General features: G+C 35.3%; 1 long non-coding RNA gene across 2 annotated transcripts in view; it reads right to left on the bottom strand.

Moving 5' to 3' along the window:
• Positions 1-14,750: 14,750 nt before the first annotated feature.
• LOC121110806 overlaps positions 14,751-25,507 on the bottom strand; it is a 112,294-nt gene continuing 101,537 nt past the window's right edge. The window contains exons 4-5 of one of the 2 annotated variants that reach the window (XR_005859331.1): positions 24,713-24,823; positions 14,751-14,867 (exon numbers count right to left, since the gene is read on the bottom strand). This is a non-coding gene — a long non-coding RNA (uncharacterized LOC121110806). Of the gene's footprint in view, positions 14,868-23,671; positions 24,824-25,507 lie in introns of those variants that run through there. The other variant, XR_005859332.2, reaches the window with a different exon arrangement.

Here is a 25,507-nt window from a genome sequence, read left to right as displayed (position 1 = left end):
CTGATCAGAAAACTCAGAAATGAAACAAAGAAAGAAAAACAGAGGCCCTGGGGCCTGCCTGAGCCTGACACCTTTTAACCATCCATGAGAGAAATGTGAACAATTCTGTGATGCTGGGAACTCCAAGAACATCACTGTAGCATAGCACCTGTGTGTAAGATGCCCAAACGCTTATCCCAGCTCAGTAAGTCTAGCCAGATTTCCCAGAGATAGTAAGACCTACAGAATTCACTACTACATCATGCTTCTGTTGCAGAATTCAGATATAACAGAATCAAAAAAATACTGAGTGCTGTACACTCCCAAGGTCATTTAGCTATTTCTGTGGTCTACACCACACACAAGCCTACATATAGGGCAGGAAGAATCACAAGATTTTACACAGCCCAGTGATAATCTTTAACTCTCCTTCTCTTCTATGACTGGATCTGACAATATTTTAGCCAATTTGGAGTCTCAGGAATCAAACTAGAGTATGCTTTGTAGGTTCAACCAGCAATAAGTAAGGCGTTAACAGAGTTAAAAATTCATTTCCTTCCAAGCCTCTTTCTCACATTCTGAATGATAGAATACATTCATTCTACAACAGAACATCTTTCAACTCTGCATATAGAATGGTCTTACAAAAAAAAAAAAAAAAGATGACACTAGGAGATATGGTTGAAATAAAAAATTTCCTTGGTGAATCTTTCCCCTTTGAACCTAGAATGTTCTGATACAGGTGAGCAATCCTCTTTCCTTCCTTTATAGTACCTCTCTATTGTGTCAGTCCTGTCACCACGTCTTTGTTGTAATGCCTTTCCTATTGTATTGACCTGTCCAATTGCTACACATTAAAAAGCCATTAAAATGCATTTAGACTTTACCTTATACTCCCTGTGAGAACTTGTTTTTATCTGTAAAGAATGTCAAGAAATAAGTAGGAAAAAAGATGGTTGGTCTATCAAGTTTTCAGAAAAAAAATCACAGTAGGGGCTGGGAGATTGGGTCTCAGAACAGTTTTAGAATAGCGTACCAAAAGATTCAGTGCAGAAGTTGAATCTGGTCTTGAGCAGTGAAACATACACTGCTTTCTGCCACTGGTTTAAATATTTCACTTTTCGCGAATCACATGCCAGTATTCCACATCTCCTCAGGCACAAATGACCAGAGAACAAGAGAAAGAAATAGAATGCTGAAGACAACAAAGTATTCAGAAGCAGGAAACAAGCAGGAAACAAGCTATATACAGCATTATTTTTTTCTTCAAGTCAACAAAGCTTACCGAATGCAACTCTAAGAATAATAACTCCTTAATTAAGCATTTAAGGCCAAAAATAAAACCCTACTAAAGAAGTCTAAACTGACTTGAGAAGAACGTGCTTTCAGATAGCAGGAACAAAAAGCAAAGAATAAAATCAGCAGAAACTTATGGTTATGGCAATAAGCCCCCTCTACCCTGCACCAGTGAGCAAGCCAGGCTTTGCAAAGCTTACAAAATCGAGTGCATTTCTATCTCCAGTTCATGATATTTCCATACTGCAGGACAGTCCCCAGAAGATATATTTACAAGATATCTTCTGGAAAATTAAAAAAAACAACAACAACAGAAGCCTCCAAAAACCAGAACAATCTTCCCACCTTCATTTCCCCACAGATCCTCATACACAAGGTACATGACAGGGACCACAGGCCCCAGGATAGCAGAGCAGGAGCAATAGCAATGGCAGCATAGGCTAGGCAACCATTTCATCCTCACAGCAGCATGCAGATTCAGTCAACCAGCCAGAATTATGCAATAACCATAGACAGAGTCCCTTCAACAGAGAAGAGAACACAAGTCAGGTTCAACGTCTACAAAACAATAGCTTAAAGACATAGACAGGAAGCCTGCCTTTCAGCTGAGCTAAAGTGGTATTTGGGACTGAAATGTGAGGGTAGACCCAAGTGTGGCCAATTAAAGTGACCTTTAAATTAATGTGACCATTATAGACCATTAGCAACACCCAGGCATTGCAGCATCATTTAGATTTTGGTTTAAGAATAATCTGCTATTTGTATTGGAATATCCCAGCTGAAAATGATTTGAGCAAAAATAAAGAGAGGTGCTCAGCAGTTTTTCTTCAGTGGTTTCTTTCACCACTTGTTAATGTTTTCAGATAGTCCTTTAAAGCAACTGCTTGCATTTATGAAAGGAGGAAAAAAATAGCACATTGGCAAAAGCTGTTATGTGAAACAAATAAAATAATTTCTGTGTATGTTAAGCTAATTATTCCCCTAATCAGTGGTAGAGCAATGGCTATAGAAGTGTGGATGAACCATCACCAGGCAATACAAGTTCAGCTTAAAAAATTCATAAAGAGAAGTATATCTGCAATAGAGCCAGCTACAAAGGAGATGTACAAGGGTTGCTCCAAAAGCAATGCCTCCTATCTTACTATGTTGGCCCACAATGTCAGAGGCGGATGTTGGTGGTATGGCAGTACAGCTTGAACCTTCCCACCAATAACCCATTACATTTTGTTGCTGTTTGACAGATGGCAGCAGAGGGGCAGTCCAACAAAACGGTGTCTAACACAGAAGTACAGATGAAGCAAATGTGTGTCAATGACTTCCTCCATGCAGAAAAAAAATTGCTCCCATTGGCATTCATTGATTCTTGCTGAATGCTTATGGAGACCAAACGGTGTATGTGAACACAGTGGGACAGTGGGTGGTGCATTTCAGCAGTGGCGACAGCAACAGCGGGTCACCTCCTCTGCTGCAGATTTTTATGAGCACAGCATGCAGGGTCTTGTTCAGCACTGGTGAAAATGCATAGCTAATAGTGTTGCCTAAGTTGAAAAGTAGTGTTTTGTAGCTGAGAATGTGCTCTGTCAGATATTGTTATTGTGCTCTTTGTATCTGTTGGAGTTTTCATGAAAATAAACAAGAGGCATTACTTTTGGAGTGACCTACAAATTTCTGCAACATAACTTAAAAGCATAAACTTTTTTTATAGAGGAGAAAGGAGAATGAATGCACAAAGTATGTTTTTTTTTTGTTTGTTTGTTCTGTTATTTTAGCCACCACCAATTTTTTTTCTTAATTCTTCAAAAGAAAAAAGTCAGACAACTAAAATTTACAGACTGTACTAATCCTTAGAGTGCAGATACACTCTTCTGAAAGCCATAAATACAGAGTTAAAGAACCACAGGAAATTAGTTCTCTGAGTTATGTTAATTGCTCCCAGCACTCCAGTACCTATCTGCATAAAGGAACACACTTTGAAGAAGACATTGTAACATATCATGATTTAAAAACTGTATGCCATAAGAAAAACAAAACACATTTCTTTCTTAGGAATTAAAGGGGGTTTGAACCACTTAAGAGGGGGAAAAAGAAAGTATGTTTTGGGCAGAAAGAAGCCACACAGTAGAAATAATTGATCTGAGCTCTGTTATCAGTCACTTTAAATTCCCCTCTAGCAGCAGCCAAGTAGTAAATGAGGAAAACTCATGAAAAGCTGCTACAGAAATAGGGAGAAAGTAAACAACATGCTGTGATTACAGTTTTGAATTCAAAATATATAGGAAAAAAATATATGCCAATATTAATAGGATAGCTTCAAACAATATGAATATGGTAAGAAAAGCAACTTTTAGTGACCTTACTAGGTAAACGTATAACAGTGTTAAAACATTTTAAATCTCAGATAGTGACCAACAATATATGTAAGAGCACTGTGAAAACTTAAACCATTAAAAAATCTCTTCTATGCTAAAGGCTGAGTTTTGTCAAAGAAACTGTCTATCTGATGGGAAAAAAAAAAAAAAAAAAAAGGTTATTAATGTACTGGTCCACTTGACAACACATAATGTTTAAGTTTGAATACTGGCCTTGTACCAGCTGTATCTCAACTACTTTCTGGTTTATTATGTACAGTTTGTGTTGATGTGCTTCTAGTTGATCCAAAGTGTTCACTGCTCAAAAAGGATAATCATCACTTAGCTCAGTCAGTGCAAAATCTGACCTTCCTTGGCTCCATTTCAAATGTTACACTCCTGCAGGTACACCTTCAGCTCACGTGTACTCATTACTATGTCTGCATGCGGAGGTCGTTGTAATACTGTATATAGAACAACACTGAATAGCTACAATGGGACAGTGTGTAACCTGTCAGATATGTATACTGATTTACAAATTACTTGTTCTAAGAGAAAATAACAACATAGGCTTCCTAAAGAAGATGATGAGTTTTCCGCATTTCCTGTATTTTTTTTTTTTTTTCTTAAAGTCTTATGCATATCTCCTGGTATTTGAAAACATGTGGAGAATCTATTTAAATCACTCAAATATTAATTATTAAATTATATATATATTTATAAACAAAAACAAGAAAACCCAACACCTATTTTTGCTTTTCCATATCAAAACGAAAAAGAGTGTGGAGATTTGGATCATGCATAGCTATAAGCAATACAGATCCATGTTTAATTTGAAAACCTGCCATTGAGAATTTTCTTAGACAAATCTGTATGGCAGGTTTTAAAAACATTTAGGTTTTTTTAATGTTTCCTCAGCTCATCACCACTACAGGACCTGCACAAGTCAGCCAACTTGAATATAACCAGGTGGATATGGTAATGTCAGAAATTTATCTCAATTATACTTTATAAAATAAATGATAGTCAGGAATGGAAAAATGTGTAGTCCTTCACAGAGTAGCGCTAAAACCAAATCTCTAAGCTAGTTTCAGGTTAGTATAGCTATGATGAATAGAAGATAGTCTGGCATGTCAGGGTTTTCTATATGACTGATAAGATTAAAGGATAGTTCCTCATGGCTGGCTACACTGGAACATTCCACTTCAAAAGAAAAATAACATCTTTCATTTGCATTTTCTTCTAATCATAAAGTTGAAATTACTTAATGAAATTTCAGTAGTACTTCACATTTTCTATTTGCTTTTAAAAAAAAGCATTTATGAAGTAGGAAGTTATACAAAGGCCTAGCAAATAGGGATTCTTTTTTTCCTAACAGAAAACTAAAATATAAGTATTTCTTTATTTCTGTACCAGTTTTGCTCTACCTGCCTTGACTGGCAACATAACTAGAAGCACATGCCACCACGCTCTAGCATGGGTTGATCCCTGATACTAACCTAAAATTTGATTGTCCTTATCCACCAGAGTAACCACAGTCATTACTGTGAACAAAAGCTGAGCTTCAGAACATCTGTAGAGATTGCTTACTGAAATAATACCTAAAATAATACCTAAAACAGAATGTCAGAGTGACATATATTCAGCTTGGTGTACAACCTCTTGAGCCCTGTTGCCTGCATCGTCAGTTGTTCTTAGTTGTCAATTTAGTTTTCTTTTTCCTTGGATGATTTTCTTTTTGGTGTTTTATTCTGGAATCAATCTTTCATTGCACAAATGTTCTTGTGTAAGTTCAGTTAAATATTTAATATTTTAAATATAGTTTATTAATAATTATTTTCAGTTCTGAATTGGAACTAGTGCAGCTAAATGCATTATTCAAGAACTGCATCTGATCTTATTTAATATCATGTAACACTTTGCTTGTTCTTATTCTTTTTTTCATGTAGATGCAGTATAGCATGCTTGCCAAATGTGTAAAGTAAGTACCTTTTCTCCCAAACAAGCTGTTCAGTAATATTATTAGCCTAAATATCTTGTCCTGAATTTTTTAAAGCACATCTCTTCTGAGTTAATCATCATTTTTCTGTGCATCAGTTATAGTAAGCTATTTCAGAAACAGCTGTGCAATAGGATGTACCATAATTTGACAAAGAAAAAGTTAACCTACTAAGTAAGTAAGTGACCTTTTTTTTTTCTTTTTTTTTTTTTCTCCTGATTTCTAAGCAGCTCACTGAGTTTGTCTTTGAATGTGTGTCTAAAATATCTCTAGGGCCAGCAAACCAAATGTTTTCAGGTATTCGGATGCCTAGGGATTTATGGTTGGGTGGTTTTCCAAGAGTATTTAGGCATTTACGGTAACTTCAGTGACAATCAACAAGTATCACACAATTAGGTCCTCCTGAAAATAACCACAAGGTGTCTTTTTACTTAACTGGTAACTAAATTTATTAGTTTGTCTTCTACAAGTTTTGGTTCTGGCAATAAATATCTGTGAGAGGTGTTATGGTAGATGAGTTTACCTGTAAGTAATCATGTTCTCCATTCTGGTTATAACCAACATTTCAACTAGTGAAAGTATAAACTTTATGTATACGAAATACACAAAAGTAATTGCTTTTTATTTTCCATCTCCAGTTTCACAATGCTGGCTCTGCTGCTCTCTTTTCTGGCTTACTCGCTCTTTTCATTTGTTGTTGGTGACCCTGCACATAGCAGGGGGGTTGAAAATAGATGATCATCCAGGCCGTTCTATGATTGCTTCAGTGAATACTTACTGCTTCTCCTCTTCATCATCTTTGAATTTGTTTAATCTCGCCAGCAACAATTTCTGATAAGCACCTTTTTTAGGGGGTGCATATGCATAAGTTCATTTAAGATGCCAAGATCCTAATGGTGTATTGACTCTTATTTTGACTCCATAAAAATATTTTTTTTCCAAAATATGTCATGCTATTTAACTATGGCTGACAATACAATGTTGAAATTCCAAATTATAATACTATGCCATGCATTTTGTTAGCATTTTTCAGTTATATCACCAAAGGATTGCTCCTTTGTGAACAGAAATGGCTAAGTCAAAAGCTTTTGTAACTACACAGAACATCCTTCCTTTCCTGACCTTTTGTATCAGGCTGAATCTCTCCAGCATTTTTAAAGCCTACTGTAAATGCAGATCATTCTTTTTTTTTTCTTTTTTGCAGGGACATGAGCTGTACGTTTGACTGAGAGGCTAAATACTGGCCTGCACAAATTGTTCAAACAAAAAACCTAGGCCTGAGTATCATGAGCCTGGAACATCTGTGGCCACGTCCAAAGTTAATTTTGGTAATTACTCTAAATAGCTTGCAGAATGTGCTGTTGGTAACCTTCCTCATCATATCATAACACTTTATAGACAATTTTACTTTCTGTATATTATTACTCTCTGTTGATATTCATTTGGATTAGATGGGGGATATCACACATGAACACGTGCAAAGTACAGCAAACAGTACGCAACTTTATGATAGATAGAGAAAACTAAATCACCCTTTTTTATCCTGTTTATGTGAGGTAACCTGTTGGTAGGAATTGCAGAAATATCTCATGACACCAACAGTCCTCATATAATAATGTCACAATTTCATTTCTCTTTTTGTTATTGTTTTTTTGCTTTTCTCCTAAATAATTTATTAAATAAATATGTGTGATCTGATAGGACACAGAACGGTTTTTAAATAATTCTTAAGTTGAAACATCTTTGAGTTCCCAATCTCATGTAAAATATAAAGTATTTAAATTTGGTTTAATTGAGTATTTAGGTCACATGGGACAGGCAAAATAGCTAGATGTGTTTACTTCTGAGTATCAGATTATGCTGTATTAGTCACTAGAATCTGGAATGTTGATTTGATGATTGTTTTCCACCATTATATCATTATTTGCTATTTTTTCCAGTATTTCTTTCAGTAAACTAATTTGCTACAGTGTTTGAAGAAAACAGACACAAAAGAAGTGCAAACACAGTAAAGCTAAGTTGTTTTAATTTAGAACTAGCTGGGAAATTTTCAAGTTTCTTTCATTAGAAAAATGTTGGTTTGTGGAAAACAAAAATTATTCATTCTGTTCAAGCAAGTGCCTGCTAAGAAAATAATCAGAAAGTGTTTCTGAGCTATTAAAACGCTTTAAACATTTTAAACCAAAAAGGTTGCTTGAAGGTCAAGTCCTCCTGTAGTATTTTAATTAAAATACAGTAAAGCTATAATTGAAAGAGTAAAACATGAAAATTTTAAAAAGACTTCTAAAATCCGATTAGAAAAGTGAAATTTTATCTCACAATCGGGATATCAACTTTTTAATTAGTACTAGGCAAGAAAAAAAAACCATAAAAATTAAGAAAAGTGTTATATGATGGAAGAATAGATGTTTTGTGTGTGCCAATTCTAAAATATCTTGGTGATGATTTTAAATTGGAGTAAATGGAATGCCTAAGGCAGACTCCAGCTCTCACTGACCTTCTTATTAGACTGTCTTTTCATGTACTTCACAGGGAGTTTTTTGTTCAGGTGCCTACGATTATCAATTCTGAGCACTCACTTTTGCCTTATTTTCCTGCTCCTTTTCCACTGATAAGTCTACTTGTTTTAGAATAACAGATTCAGAAGCTGGGTTTTGATCCCTCTGGGCTATAACCCAGAAACAAGTATTCCAGAGAGCATGCATCTAAGCTGATGCATCTGCACTACAGCTGGGCTCTGTGTTTCCATGTCTCCTTCCAACACGTGGAGAGAGCTGGGACAGCAGAATAGAAATCCAGCATGGCTATTTTCCAGTGGCTTAATGCCCAGGACCTGACAACACTAAGCTCCTTGGCAGGAGCTTCCATTTTCGTTGGAATCAGTCCTGGCCTTAAAATCAGGGAGCTGATCACATCTCTCTACCATCTCACTGGCTCCAAGACTTACTCGGAGCAAGTCAGAATGTGACACCCTCAGTTTCCATGAGGCTGATCAATCATGATTAACTCTGGTAATTAAACTTGGGCTACAGAGCTGTAATACTGGTGCAAATGATCAGAACAACACCCATCAGCCATTTTGGTTCTAATTATAATTTGTGCAGACATAATTTCACTTTGCTTATTTAACATACTGGTCTCCTTTTCCTATCAAAGCATGAAAAGTTTTCTAGTTTATAAAAGCTAAAGATCTGACTGGAATTAAAAAGTAAATAAATAAAAAAAACCCTTCCGAGTCCAAAAATAAATCTTTTAAGTCTTCACTATTTGGGACTTCTCTCTTGTGTAGTGTTAAGAGTAATTCATGTAGACAATAGTTTTTACATTCTCAAGCCCTACTTGCAACTTCTCATTCTGATCAGTGAAGGGAGCAAAGCTTTTATGTGATAAATATTCTAACCTTTTGCAAAGACCACGCAACAAGTATGCATATGAAAAATTACTTTGATATTTTAGATGTTTGATTATATTGAAGTATATTATACTTTTATGGTACATATATATATAACCTAATTTATGTAGGATAATGTATTCAGTCAAGAAATATTCATATGATGAATTTCCCCAAACATATTATGCAAAGAGCATTATTCAGAATTAAACAGGAAGAGTCACTGATTTTGTTTGCTAAAATTACAAGTAAAGTACCATAAGGCAAAATTAGCAGTTGGCAAATGCTGTTAAGGGCATCCGTTGACTACAATTAGACTACAGAATGCAATCAGATAGATACTATTCTAGGCACCTCAAATATGTACGTGATTAAGATATCTACAACTCATTTCTTCTGATAAGGAGTTCAGCTTATGTGCTCTGTGTAGGAAATATAACTATACAATGCATAGACATTTTGAAAATCAGTAATAACCTAGCTGATAAAAAGCAATATTATTCAGCACCCTGTTTTATCAGAAGCTAACTTATTATTTCTGCACATACTGAAAAGCTGGTGATATTTTTTTTCACTACTTTCAATACAGAATTTTCCACTGAATTTGCTTTATTTTGTTTGGGAAATCATGGTTACTTTTCTGGTCAGAGGATAGGCTCTGTACTGATGAATTCATTTGAAACAATAAGCAAGAAGTAGACAAAAAAAAAAAAAAAAACTGATTTATAATATGACAGTATCAGGTAATCAAGAGATAAAAAGGGATAAATCTGACATAGATTAAAGAATCATATCAGAGAATGGCTTATGTTGGAAGGGACATTAAAGATCTTCTAGTTCCAATCACCCCTGCAATGGGCAGGGTTGCCAACCACTAGATCAGGCTGTTCAGGATACCTTGAACCGCTTCAGAGATGGGACATTCACAACTTTTTTGGGCAGCCTGTTCCAATGCCTCACCACCCTCTGAGTAAAAAATTTCTTCGGAGGGAATACACTGTCCTTTGCCTATCTCTTTTGCCTAACATATCTGAAGAATCCAGTCTTGTTTTTCACATCCCTGGCCAAGTTCAGAGTCATCTGTGTCTTGGCTTTCCTGAATCCAACCCTGCACATCCAGACAGCATCCCTATATTGTTCCCAGGCCGCTCATCCCTGTTTCCACTTCTTATACTTTTTTTTTTTTTTTTTTTTTTTTTTTTTTTCCTTCCCTCAGCCTAACCAGCAGACTTTGGTCAGCAGACCAGCCTCACTGGTTTCCTGCCTTGTCTGCTTGGTTTCTTATTCTGTGTTTGAGAGCTCTTGTGATCTCAGAAAGGCATTCTTAAAGTTCTGCCAGCTGTGTTCGGTTACACTGTTCCTAAGGGCAGTTTCCTGGGAGATCTCATCCAATAATTCCTTAAACAGCCCGAAGTTTGCTTTCCTGAAATTCAGAATCCTGATTCCACTCTTTGCCAGGCCTGCATTACTTGAGATCCCAAACTCAACCAAAGCGTGGTCACTGTAGCTCAGGCTGCCTCCAATCTTTATCTCTTTAATACTCGCCTCTGTGTTGGTGAACACCACGTCCAGAAACACTTCACCTCTGACAGGTCTGTCCAATATCTGAACCAGAAAGGTGTCATCAGTGGACTCAGGAGTCTCCTGGATTGTTTGCAGCTAGCCACGTTGTTTTCCCAGGAGGCAGCTGGGTGACTGAAATCCCCCACCATAGAGCCTGTGTGCTCAATGTCTCCTCAATGCCAATCATGACTTATTGATGCCATCACTTTTTGGCAGTATGTACATTTATGAACAACTATTTTCAGGGATGAAGTGCAGTACAGGAAGAGTAAAATTTTGCCAAAATCTCTGATAAAGAATTGCAAACACTTCCATTCAAGACGATATTGATGCATTAATTTCACAGAAACAGCGTCAAATATCCCACTAATTTTATGTTCTTGTTACTCTCTTTTTTTTTATTTTTATATTTTAATAAGAATAATATTTTAAAAGAAATTTTGTTGCCTAGATATACTAACTATGTTATATATTTTATGTGCAGCCCAATGCAATTCCTATTCACTTAATTTGACCCAGGCAAGCCAGAAGGTTGGACACCTGTGTTTTTGACCTTATTTTCCTTAGTTTATCTTCTGTTGTCAAACTAATATTTGAAGAAATCCAGCACATTTTCATAAAGAGAATTTATCCTATTGCTTCTGTTCCACCTATGATGAGTGTTGCAATTTTCACACAAAAATAAAAATAAAAAAAAAAACATTTTTATGGATTATAATAGACACAAAACTTGCATGCATATGAATATAGAAAATATAAAACTGAAGCCATGAAATTTCTTCCCATGTGGTTAGTATATACACTCACAGAAATTCTGGGAGCAGGGGAGAAGCAAATGAAGGAATTAAAATGGTAATGGAGAGAACAAAAACGTCATGGCCACTCTGCACTTTATGAAACGTGTTTTCCTATGAATTTCACAGGGCTGTTTTTTTATTGATGTAGATTACTTTTTTCATGAATCATTCAAAAACTGCTGTTTGAAGAAGAAGACATGCATATTTTACTGCATACAATGAACTATATATTATATTAGAATAGCAAATTTTTCATTTTTCTTCTCTGCCAATGTTAAGGGGAAATCCATGTGACTAATTACATTAACAGTGAAAATAGAAAACAAAACAGTAACACAATTAAACGCAGTCAGGAATTTATTCCATTAAGATCACACTTCTACAGATTTTATTATCTGTTATTCTCTATTAATGTAAACGCTTCAATCAGAGAAAATGAGACTAATACTGCAAATAAGAACTGTATACTGGATACATGTCCAATTTCCAATGGACTGTATGTTTGACAGAAGTATGTTTTTTATCAGTAATTGCTTCATAAAATGGAACAATAGCTGTGGCATTTTATAGATTAAGAATTTCTTTATAAGAAAAGTGTAGATAATAACACAAAATATTCTGATACAGATGATTTCCATCTTCTCTGAAATTAAATAGCTTTGATTGCCTCAATCCCTTAGTTCCCATTCAAACTCCTCTTGAAAACCTTATTCTGCTGCTGGAAACAAAATTATAGTATATTACAAAAACAAAACCAACCCTCTTTCTTTTAACACAATATTTTCAGCAACTCCTATTTGTAGAAGGGTGGAATCTAACATAAAGAGCAAATTTCCAACATTAAATGAAATAGTTATAGTCTATTTAAAAAAAAAAAAACCAAAAAAAAAAAAAAACCATAGCTTTTCTAACAAGAAAAACGAACCTGCTTGCAGATACCTGGAGAAACAAAAACCCTAAATGTACAGTAAAAAAATATAAAAAAATGATAAAAAGATATCTCAAAGTATAGTGTCTGATAGCCATCACAGGATCACTTCAGATTTTTTTGTTTTCTTGTATTTTGAAAGTGTGACATTTTGAAAGCAGTGGCAACGAACGAACTGTCACATAAAGAGATGACTCCACCATGAAGTGAGTGCAGTGACTGTACTCATATAAAGCATTTTTTCTCTTTTTTTAGGTGAAGCCAGTCCTTTAAGGACTCCCATTCAAATCAAAGTTAGAAAGTTAAATGTAGTGTTTACCACTTTTTCTAGTTGTGATTGGGAACAGGCCATCAACGTTTCTAAGAGTTAAAAGGGATTTTAAAGATAGAAACCAAGTCCCTATTTCTTTTAAAATGGTACTATTCTTCTTCTGTTATACATTATACATCAGAGTGATATTTGAAAGCAGATTTATTACACTCCCTAGCAGAATGCTTTGTACATTTATAATGCAAAGCTTTTATCTAAAATTCAGAGCATTATTTTAAAAAGAAGGTGTATCATGTCTGTGAGACAAGTTCTGTTCCTACTGAGAAGCATCTATAGGAGTTGCTAATATGTAGTGAAACTGATGGTCAAGAAAAAGCTGAAAATGAAAAGAAATCTGTGTAGTTTGCTTAATGTAGTCATGCTTTTGAGCCTTACTCTAAGATCCACATCTAACTTTTTCAAATGCTATATATATAATTTGATTAAGTAAAGCTATTTTGTATTTTAGGTAAATATTAAACCTATTAGAATTTATGGAAATATCCTGGACACAGTAAAACTGTCTCAAAGAAATCTTTAAGTTAGCTTTATCTGAATTTATTTCCCAACCATGCCATTCACACACAAAAAAAATTGCTATTGAAGAAAGAGTTCTACCTATGGGAGGAGACTGAGCAGTTTTTAATACCATATTGATAACTAGTGGATGGAATTTTCAGAAATTAAAGCATTTGGATGATCATTTTCCACTGACATTTTAAGCAACAGGAACTTTTATTCTATGTGGCTTTGAAAATTTAATCTAATCTGTTTGCTCTCTAACCTGTATTTTCAAGCATGGCTGGTCACTCTATGTTTTGATTTTTAAGATGTTCATCAAACAATTTTGAAGCAGTTGCAAATAACAGTTTTGCATGTGAAGCCTTCACTCTGTGCACATTATCATTGCTAAAAGCATCCTCAAAAAGTCCACTGGCTTAGGGCTCAGAGTATGGAAGCCTTTTAAGGGTTTTGTTTTCTAGAATTTCAGTGTTGGGAATTGAGAAGTGAACAGAGAGGCATGTAATGAGATCTTGGAGCTCAGTGGCATCTCATCTATGTGCAAAGGAATAAATGTGATACTAATGAAATGAAACCCCCACTGCATTAAAAAAAAAAAAAAAAAAAAAAAACCCTATGGCAAAGACGTTAAAAATATGTGTTATGATAGTATGTTTAAAAACACTTATTTTCTGCATATTTCATTATGCTTAGTACATAATTACACTTAGTCATATTAATAATGTTATTATTAGAAAAAAATCTTGACTGGTACTGGATATGTTACTTGAATGTTTCTTTGAGTAAAAACAATATTCAAATAGTATTTTTTTTTCTATTATACACATTTACTCAACTTCCTCTTTGCATACTTTATTGCTGCTTGATTCTTCTTTACAAATCTAGTCATCTTTGTCCACAAAGACAGGATGTTGGTGTCAAAGCCAAATGCAGTGATCCTAGTCTGTGGTATAGGTTGTAATAGTGGAATAATAAAATGATCTATATTTCATTGTAGCAATGATTTAATGGAACTAATTGCTAGTCATATAAGCATCATAATTTGGATTCCCTGGCTGATTATCTTCTGTATCTCTGTGATAAATTTTCCTATATCTGAAATAGTACAGAACACAAATATACTCTTTATTTTCTGGTCTCTCTGAGGCCAGCTGTCTTCTGTCAGACTGTACTGATGAGACAGACAGGGGAATGTCCACTTTGGAAATACTTCAAAGAGGTCATCACAGCTCCTGCTTTAGATTAGGTTTTTAGTTTCTCATTATCAGTGGAATGGAATCAGCATTTGGAGACTTTATCATACATGCCATATGGCATAAAAACTTTTGTCAAATTCAAAAAAGCTGAGGAGAGTTTTCTTAAATGTTACTTGAGTCCACAAGGTGGACTTAAGTGTTAAAAGAGATTCTAAGAACATGAGTCTATCAACATAATATTGGTAAGAAGAGAAGATATCTGTAGCTGGACTGTTTCTTCCGTAGAGACAGACAAAATAAGCTTAAACAACTGGAACTTCCAGACATGAAATTTCAGAAATGTCAGAAATACAGTACTTTATCACTGAGTGTAATTTATCATTAGGAAAACATAACTAGAACTGTGATAACTCCTTATCACAGTACTTTACTATGAGAAATCAGTGCCTTTCTGAAGGAAATTTCTTACCCAATCATCACTTACCTTGACTGTCCTGTTGCCTTTGTATTGCAAAAGGATTAACCAGGATGGTCATAGCTGGTTCAGAACAAAGGGTAGATGTAAGATTCCTACTGCCTCCAGTGATAATTGTGTTTTACTTTTCATTCTATTTAGACATACTATTTTTCATTATTTTAGTGGAAATAATATTTTCATTTTATTTTATGTAGATAGATCCTCTACTTAGCCCTCCTAAAACATACAAGTTCTAATATTACAGCCACTGATTCCAAGCTTTTTAGCACGTCTCCTATACTTAATGTAGTAATTTGAACATAAACAAGTGTCCATGTTGAAGGGAAACATTGCCCTTTATTCTTTCTTTGCTTACTTAAAAAACTAAGTGGAAAGGTGTAATGCATTCAGTGATAAGTGAGACCCAAAGCTGACTTCCCATTGCTGCTGCAAAGTGCTCTTTAAGAGACTGAAATTAAATTTTGCTTTTTTTTTTATACCCAATCATATAATAAATAACTCCATTCATAAAAGAGTGCATTTTTATGTTTCATAAAGTTTCATACTTTATTTGAAAGTTTCAGAACTCTCAGTGATACGGTTCACAGATGGTTCAAACTCCACAGATAATTCAATGTCTGTTTAGCTCTAAAGTAGATCGAAGACCTGGTAATTAATGTCCAGAGAGATTTGAAAAGGCTTGTGCACACAGTTGAAGATACACTAGTATTTGCTGTCAGTGTTCAAACATTTTCAGTAAACTGAACTGTGATTTGGAGCATATGTTTCTTGTTCCCTAATTGGTAATCAGTCCCTCTGAGGAAAAGATCCACAGACTGGAAAAAAGTAAGGTCTAGCAAGTTAAAGTACTGATTGAGGATTACAGGTGAGGTGTTATATGCTGAAGTGAGCATGAATGGGTGTGCACATCTGTTTTTCAGATCTTGATCTGATAAAGTCAAGAGTTAGATTTATAAATTTAAAAAGCAAAATGAGAAAGTTTTCATAGTGAATGAGCAAGTTGCAGTCTAATGTGCTGATTTTTCCATAGTTATGAAAACAACACAACTCCTTACAATTTAAAACTTTAAAAAGTGAAAATGGCACAGATAAAATCATTCAAAACCACTTGGATTGATTAGCAATTACTGATATGTGTAGTACGTTGAGCTCTAGAGGTGTTAATCACTCTCAGTGAAGAATAAAGTCTATTTCATTCCCTTCTCCAGTCCCTCACAGCAGATATTGTATTTTTCAGTTTTCACAGTACCTAGTGATACAAACCATGGAAACCCAAAGCAAACATTTTCAGAACTCACACTTTCCAACAAACCTAATGGCAAAGAATTACAAAGCTTTGCGTGTTGTAAATAGCAACTGTTATAAACAGAATCACAACTAATGGCAGTAAGACAGAAATAGAAGGATATAGAGCAGCTCTTTCATACCCACAGTTTGAATCTTCCAATCTGACAGAAGTTATTTTTACAGATAACTAAATGGTGCCTTCCAGGGTAATCCAGTTGTGGCAGCAAAAATTTTTATTGAACAGTTCCGCATAGAACTAATAGAAGAAAAGATTAGAACATTTTGCTGAGCAGAAAAAGTAAGATTTTTCTACAAAAGTCACACTCTTTCACACTTGGACACACACATTATGACCTTATTCCATTAAGTTCAGATCTGTGATTAGTAAATTCCTTAACATCAGAATTTGAAAGCCCTTTTGTTCTGCTGCAAGCTCACTGGGAGACCTGTAGTACTTAGGACCACATCCAGAGAGAACAGTTTGAGTCCATGTTCCCTCAAGTTCCCTCTCAAGTTCATCTATCATCTTTAATGAAAATTAGTAATTAACACTACCTTCAGAAGTTACCAGTCACGAGTGCACAGGTCAGATCACAGTCTTTCATTTGATATTATATTAAGTCAGTAGCAACATTTTGGCTTTTAATATTATATGAAATTTCTCCTTTATCATTTCAGTTATTTTTCTTGTCCTAAAAGTAGATGACAATCATTTGTGCTCTGATTACAAGCTATTTCTTTATCTACAGCTGTTCTCATTGTAATATATGAAAGTAGCAAACACAATCTATAAGTAATAAGCATGGTATGAAATTTCGCAAGGTCCTTATCATTCTGTGTCAGTTTTCCTGTCTTTGCTTCTCTCTCTACCTTTATTGTATCAATATTTTTTACTTAGAATGTGAGTTTTTTCTTTGCTTTTTCTTATTCTCTTTCATGTTTGAAAATCTAAAATAAAAAATATAGTTTGTGGTCTTTTCAAAATGTTGATTTATATTCAAACTTACTGGTTTTGTCAGTGTTTCTCTCTCTCTTTGTTTTTCAGTTACTGAAATGCTAGAGATTTAAGCATGTATATCCTTTAGAAATTGATTTAACTGAGAAGAGTGGTTCCTGATCTGCTCCCCAAAATGTAAATTTTGTGCTAATGATATTTCAAATCATGCCTCTATTTCTATTTAAGGACAATACTTGTCTGTGCTTCCCTAAATACAAATAAACATCTGTATTTCTAGGTGTATCTGTTCAAATAAAATTGAACAATTATGCATTTTTAGAACTGATTTTTCATTTTGCTTAACTTCTTCTTGCAAATAAATTTCCTTCATGTTTTTTTTTTTTTTTTTTTTTTTTTTTTTTTTTTTTTTTTTTTGCTAGGGAAAAGTCTGAGGAAGCCTGGCTGGATGCCAAGGCAGCCAAGAGCCATGGAAGCCTCGGCTTCCCAAAATTAAGGTGATTTCTACTGCCTACTGATACTAGAAGCTTTGTGTTCACAAAAAGAGAAGAAAGGGAGAAAGAAAGAGGCAGGCAGGCAGGCATGGACAGAAGGTGAGAAGTAGGAAGGAAGGCAGAAAGGAAACTTTAAAGTATAGGAAGTTTCTGACACAGCATATGTTTGGCTCCTTTTTGGCATATGAGGCTAACATTAAAGGAGGTAAACAAAGCTAGGAAATGAGTAATTTGTATCTCACCCCTTCAAGTAAGCAGCCCTGGATCTGGAGCAGGCATGCCAGTGAAAAATAAGCAATTTTCAGATAGAAAGCTCCCTAACATAACTCCACTTGCATATCAACCACTATCTCTCAGGTTTGAAAAATTTACAGGGATTTCACAAATGGAAAGAGTTTTCTATTAATAACTTGTAAATAAAAATGAATGCTTAAGAGTAACACCATTACAATCTGAGAGCAATCTAGAACGTCATGATAAGGCCTTATTTTTCACAACTCAAGTATTTCTAAAATGCCGTGAATTTGATTGATTAAAAGATTCTAGCAATCTGCATAGAGCCAGGAGGGAGAACGTGGGAGTAAATTGCTCTCAGGTGAAGGCAACAGGAAGCCAGCTAGTGTATAAGTGCAAAACAAGCCAAATCTACAGCACCTCTAGAAATAATTGTTTTAGTAGAGACAAAACAAACAAACAAACAAAACAAAACAAAACAAAAAAACACATAACATGCAAAAAAAAACCAATACATAATTAAACTGGGAATGCCAGCAAACATATATTTGAGGAAATTTTAAAGATTCTCTTATGAGAAACAGGACCACATGAAGGGCTGAAATTTCACGATAGTACTCCTTCTTTAAACCATTAGTACGTGAAGAAATGCAACAACAGCTAAACTAGATCAAAAGAATGATGTCTACTGATTTATAGCAATAAGCAAAACCAGGAAACAGGACAAAATAAACCATGTGGCATCACTGTTTGCTGTTGGAAAGTAACATTAAATTTAAAGAGAGGAATGTTTGGCTGCTGAACAGTGGACCAACAGTGTTGTAAGCACATCTACAACAGGGTGGCACAAAATAGATTTTTCCTTGTCCTTAGATACCAGGATATCTGTATGTTAAAGAGGAGAGGAAAATTTTCCCACGATCTCTGCTTAACTTTCAAACACAATAAAAACTGTATTTCAGAGGGATGACCACATAAACGGTCTGTTACAGTTTGATACAAGCTCTATGACTAAAGTCCATAAAACTACAAAGTAAAATTTTACTAGTGGTCACTGAAAAAAAAAAAAAAAAAAAAAGTCTGCACAGAAAATTAATACTACACTTGCTGCAATGATCACAGAACAGCAGAGCTGCCTAATAACGATGATTATTAAAGAAAATAAGGCTTTGTATGGATCTGAAACCACTTGCTCATTTGAGAATGGCAGTATTCATTACATGTGACTGAAGATACTCTGTGTTATTAATCTAGCACAAAAAAATTCACTGATGCTTTTTGACATGCTAAACTAAATAAGCCATGGAACCATTCAACAAACTGTTGCATTTAAGGATTTGTGGGTATCAACCCAGGTATACCATACATCTATTGAACACAGAATCAGAGTGTTGCAAATCCAGCATGTGCAGATATGTATATAAGTAATTAAATACAGTGATATCTATATTTACCTATGCATGATAGTTGTTCTTAAGACCTTCCTCATGTCTAGAGATCAGCCTCCTTCATTTTGCGATACTATATCTATTTGAGCTTTGATTAAAAAAAATAAAGATAAAAAAATCTTCTCAGTGATGCAGTGCCCCTGTGAACCTTTCCAGTCATACAGTGCAGAATGTCAAAGCCTAGATAATGTTAATACTCTTCATGTGGTGCCCTCTTTCCTGATCAATGAAATTTAAAAATGAATTGGAAACATGGCTTGAAACTTATCTTAAACAAGTTGGTCGGTAATGAAAAACAGCAGTCAGCATCACCCTTTTTTGGTTTAACATTTTAGGAGGGAAAAAGTAGGGATTGTATTGTAAAAATAGTGCTGGAAAAGGTTAACGTGAATTTAAGGGTGCTGAGATTTTGGAGTAGTATTACCAAATAATTCTTAGGTATGATGACTGATACAGAAATTCAGATCTGATATATTGCACTTCTCTTTTCTCTTTGCATCAGAGATGGCAGAACATGGCTTTCTAAGACACAAAGCCTTTTTCTTCTTTTCCCTTTGCCCCTTCCCTTTCCCCTTATTCACTCCTTAACCTTCTGGGTATCAACTTTTCTCAGTTCTTTCCATAGTTCAGACTGTGGGCATTCCCATACAGGAAAAACTGTAAAGACATTAATAATTATATTGCTGACAGTATATAAAAAGATAATTGTTATTCACCTTGATCATACCAGTAATCACAATGACTCTAACAAAGCAAATTTTTCAAATGAAGCATACAGCCATTTGGCTCAGGACTCCGTGGCTGATAGCTCTGTTAGTATTGTAAGCAGATCTTTATCACACCAGACAAAGCCTTAAGAACTCTTAGCAGTGAGAGCTATTAAAACTGCAAAAGCTGTGTAAGAATGGATAGCATGAATAACCATCTTTCCAGTATTGTATTAGAGCAGTGGGATCTTCAATAAAGAAACAAGGCAGTCTGCAGTATTTCAGGAAGCATTTGGCCGTTCACAGTAGTTTTAATTCTAGACCTTAGAAGAAAGCTAGATACCTTTTGTCTAAGCAATAGAGATACTCATGTTCTAACCAAGTATTTTAAATTTCAACAATCTTAATATGAAATAGCCTTTCTCCTCAGCTACCTTCATGGTCGTTTTCTCATTCTGTTTCCAAGGGGTGCCTTCCAGTTACACACGTAAATCTACCTGAGATCCAAAGATTTCTTCCACTGTCATCCCAGAGTTTCCTCCCTGTAATCACCTTGTCTGCTTCCCCCCATAAGGTCTCCCTTTGCTTCTCTAGCTCTGAGACTACATGGGGAATAGCAGAAAACGTATCTGAACTCAGTATAGGAAGAATTTTCAGTAAAAATTTCCTTCTCTATTTGGTGTATTGCTACATAATGACAATATATATATATATTATATTATATATTTGATTAAAGTTAACCAAACTAATGGACTGATCATCTAGCAGGTTATAACAATTCCTCCGGTGTTCAGAATTTTCTTTCCTTCTAACTTCATGTAAATAAAATGACAAACAGGCATAGATTTCAAAAATGTGAATTTCACTGAGATTCATGCCACAGAATATTTAAATACAAAAGATTAAATAGAAAGTCTTCTCAAGTGACACCCTGTGAAACTGAGTTCCAATCATTGAGCAAAGTCTGATGAAATTGCTAATTAGATGATACATTTCTCCTTAACTGTAGAACAAGGAATTACCCCAGTGATTCCACTTTTCATCTGCAGAACAAGTTTCCAATCCCTTTTGTAACTGGTTAGTACAGTATGAGATACAAATTCCTACTGATGCTGAACAGAAACATTTATGTATTTATAAGCTAATATATGCCTAGGGAAAAAAAAAAAAAAAACTTCCAACTTTTATTTTTCCAATATTTATCATCTACTCAAAAACAGATGGTAGGAGGTAAGCCAGGTTATCACAGACATCTTGTGATGGGTTCAGTGGCAGAGACCCAAACAGTCTCATATGCAGCAGAGTACCTATCCCACTGGCAGCCAGTTTTTTCCACTCCACTCCTTTTTTCTCCTTGGAGCCAATCCAGTCCAGTTCAGCTCTTTTGTAGGAACCAAGGAACCAGTATTGATTTCCCATTTAAGCCAATCTTGCGTAAGCCCACCACTGCCTCCCTAGCTATGAATAGGGGGAGCACTGGAGGAAACCAGCTGCAGCATTTTGAAAGCAGAATTGCTTCTTTGAGCTGGACGTGAGCTGAGTTGCAAATTAGAAAAATGAAAAGCGAAAATGGCAGTGTAGATAGGCTTTCTTTTCAAGCCTGATACACATTCAGCACTGCCTTCCTAGAGAGGATTCTCAGAAAACAGGGAATTTGCTTGTTAGAGCGAAGGAAGGAAATTCTTATTATAGGCTTCAGTGCAGTTGTCAGCCAAGATAACAAATCCTTGTACCAAAGTGGCCTTAGAACAGTGAGGCAACGAGGGCTTTCTTAAAAAAAAAATCAAAATTGTGCAGTGCATTTTTTATGAAAGTGTGAAAATCTGTTGTAACTGTCTTTGCAGAATGTTTATGGATTTAAGCAGAAGACTGCAATGATGTATGAGGATTCTTAGGGTTTGTGCCATGAAAGTTATGCTGCTGGATTCTGAGTGTTCAGCAAGTACCCCTTGCTATCAGGGAGGAAAATACCTCCTGAACAGCTATTTTTTGGGAGTAGCAGTGAGACTTTCCCATGTGCTTCAAAAGAGAAATTAATGCTAATAACAAACTTTCTAAAGTCAGATGGTAATGTTTCAGATATCTAGGATGTGACTGGTGAAAATGTAGACATAGTTATACTAAAAAATGAAAGTATATGTCAAAGGGGAATACAGCAATTAAATAAAATTTTGAATTGGGGACTGAAAGCCAAACAGAGAATCTTTGACCTCCACATGATGACTACCAAGGAAAAAACGAGACTATTAACTAACCTAAAAATCAAACTTCTTGAGTTCTAAAACTGGTTTAGCATCTCTCTGACCTAATTCACTCACTCTGTTCTTAGTTCTTCACAGTCTCTGAAACTGGGATCTATATCTGGAGTGTGTTAGGGACAAACTGTAGGAAGCTCTTGCATGAAAACAGGATGCGTCGTTTTTCTAGTGTATCTCTGTAAACCACTTACAGTATCAGTCCCCAGTCACTAGAGGGTTTAGGCACTACTTGTTCCTGATTTCCATTGAGAAACAAGACACCAAAACGAGGTCATGACTATGTTGTTGTCTCATATAAGCACCATCAGTGCATTAAGATTAATCCACTGACTGTGATTAAAAAAGACAGAATGAACAACTTGCTCCAGCCCAATGGATAGAGAAATTTCAAACTCTACCACATGTATATAAGGAACCAGAACCAACCACATCTTCCTGATCAGCCTCCCCTCTGTGCACTCTCAGGGTCTGTGCAGCCTATCAAGCAAAGACAACTAAAATGGAGGAAAAGACAGGTACATTTTTTTCCTGTGTTGCAAATACACAAAGTAATTTGACAAAATGGAGTCTACTAGGATATTATGAAGCTTAGCTGTCAGCAGCTATATTTTTTGGTTATATGTTCTTTGTCAGAGAACTTTATGCAAGATAATTTCCCAAGAGGAAGAATCTGAGAGTTAGGTGGATTATTTTCATGTAGTGGAATCAATAACCTGAGCTGACTTGCTGAGTGGTCAGAAGAGCCAAATATTTGTAATTCTCAATTCTCAGGTATGCCCACCAGGGAATAATTAGCAGTCTAAAGTGCTGCTTTGATTGATGAGGCTGTTGAGTGATTATTTCTCCAATTTTCTCTGACTTCAATTCTCATAGATTGGGGTCAGTGAAAAGAGAGGTTCATTTGGGGCTTTCAAACACTGACATTCAGATTCTTTCTGTAACACACCTTCATTAATGTTTGGGGTTTTTTTTTGTTGTTGTTTTTTTTTTCTTTTTAAATTATTTGTACTTTTAAGCAGTAAAATTGGAAGCACTGCTAAGTAGGTAAGAGACTAGTAGGATTTTTGTGGCAGTTTTGCTGAATTTATGGCATCTGGTAGAGAATAGACAAAATGACAGAACAGGTTCTGCCGAGCAGAAAAGATGAGCTTGAAGAGGAAGCAGAATTAATATTTGGAGGGAGTGAGAAAGTTGTGGAAGAAGAGATGAACATCAGAGCTTTATCTGAGTTGTAGTACCCAGTGAGAGAAAGGAATAAGAACAAATGTCAACAGGAACAAACTAACCTTTTGCTTTTTTATGTACTCATAAAAAACTTACATGTGGATAAGGAATATTAAAAAGTGTGCCTCAGATACAAAATGTCACTCACATCTACTGCAAAAAAAAGGCTGTTGCCTGGGGCTATGCTAATTCTTTAATGTGATGGCATTCCTGTTAGGCGAGCTCTGTAAGCTTTCCAGGCTGCCAAGCATGCTCGGTGCCCATGTCTTCAAGCACTATTCCTGCAAGTACATTTTCATTTTAATGGGTTCTTAAGTCAAGCATCTCTGGCAAAGTTGCCCTCCTAAAAAATGAGTGAGAGCGCATGCAAGGGACAATGACATACTTTAATATTTACTGCACCAAAAATAGCTTTCAAAAACAATACAAGGTATACAGAATGTTCTCCTTGTTCAAAAATGGCCAGTTTTAACAGTGTTTGATGGATGCAGTGGGCTCTGGAAAGTACAGTTTATATATTCTCTCTCCATACTCCTTCAGTACTAAAGAGCAAATTGCTTAATACGTAATCTTGAGTAAATGTTTCCCCAGTTACATTCACTTTCTCTTTTTGATATGCTTTATTCCTGCCTGAGTATTTTTCTCCTTTTAATATTCTCAGCAGGCTGGATTTATGAGCCTATGAAAGCAAAGAATAGGAAGCATCTTCTCCTGAAGCCAGCTGTACTGGTGAACTTACTGAATAGCTGACCGAGTACTGAATGATAATCATACAAAGAGAAGAACAATGGGAGACAAAATCACCTTCATTTAAAAAAAAAAAAAAAAAAAAAAGTTAAAGGACCAACAACACACAAAAAGATTGTGAGAGAAGAGAAACAGAGGGTGAACCCACAGTTTGTTTCATTTTTCATTCTAACATCATTTCAACCACAAAGAATGACAGTATAAATGATCAAACAACTGTTTGCTAATGCATTATAGATAGTCATACACAATATGGCAGCTTTATACTTGTATATTTACCCACCATGAATACAAAATATACTAAGAGTGACAGGTAATGTAGCCAAAGCTTCTACTCCCTGTAAGCATCTGTGTACTATGAATTATAAATGAGAGTCTTGTGTCCAAAGGTAGCGAGTAGTGTAGATAATGCCATCTGAGTAAATGAATAAATGTGAAACAGATGCTTTTTGCATTCAGGGCACACAGGTACAGCCAGGAAGCCACCAGTAAAGATTACGGATGCTGGTGAAACAGCTGCTGTCTGCATCTAGTGCCAGGTGCACTCCTACCTGGACCATGCTGAGCCAGTAAGAACGGTCTTTGTCTTATTATTTTTTGAAAGGTTTCCAAAATGAGGAGGCATCCTCTCATGTAGATTCTTTAGGTTCCTCACATCTTTCCTGAAAAATCAAATCACATTCCTTATTAGAACTGGGTCCTTTGTAAGAAGCAGAGAATCTTTCTGAAACATTTTATTTTTAAGAGTTATAAAATAATTATTGCTTTTTATGCAGTTCTTCTCTACTAATATTTTTTTATCTGAACAAACATTTTACCTCAAAAGACAAGATTACATAAGAAATTACTGCTAGAAAGGCATTAAATCTTCTGTAATATCTTTTAATACATGTAAGCTTGATCATTTTGTAAGCAAAGAGACATAAGACTCTGGTTAGGGAACTGGAGGTCTTCTGCTGTCAGCATGGACTGACACCTCGATACCTAAAAGGTAGGTTGAACATTCCAGATAAAATACTAAGCCTAAGAACACTGACAGTTTTTACTTGTGAGAGATATGGCTACTGCTATTCTTTAAAGTTCAAATAAGCTCATATGCAATTTGGTTTCATGTTGCTCCAATTCTTCTATCTAAAGCACTTTGTACATTTCCACATTTGCTGAAGAAAAGCTTCTGTCTTTTTCACTTGCAAAATGGAAGTCCTGGGAGCCATTTCTCTCTGTTTCTCTGCAGGTTTGTCTTTCATGAGCTATTTATGTCTGTGCAGAGTGGGTATAACAGTGGTTTCCAAGTATGGAATGAAATAATATATTTGATACAGTTTTGAAAAGAAAATGAACAAATG

Source organism: Gallus gallus, chromosome 4 (genome assembly GCF_016699485.2).
Source record: "Gallus gallus isolate bGalGal1 chromosome 4, bGalGal1.mat.broiler.GRCg7b, whole genome shotgun sequence".
Lineage (NCBI taxonomy): Eukaryota > Metazoa > Chordata > Aves > Galliformes > Phasianidae > Gallus > Gallus gallus.
Note: the sequence above shows the minus strand (reverse complement) of the source record. Positions and strands in the feature narration are given on the sequence as shown.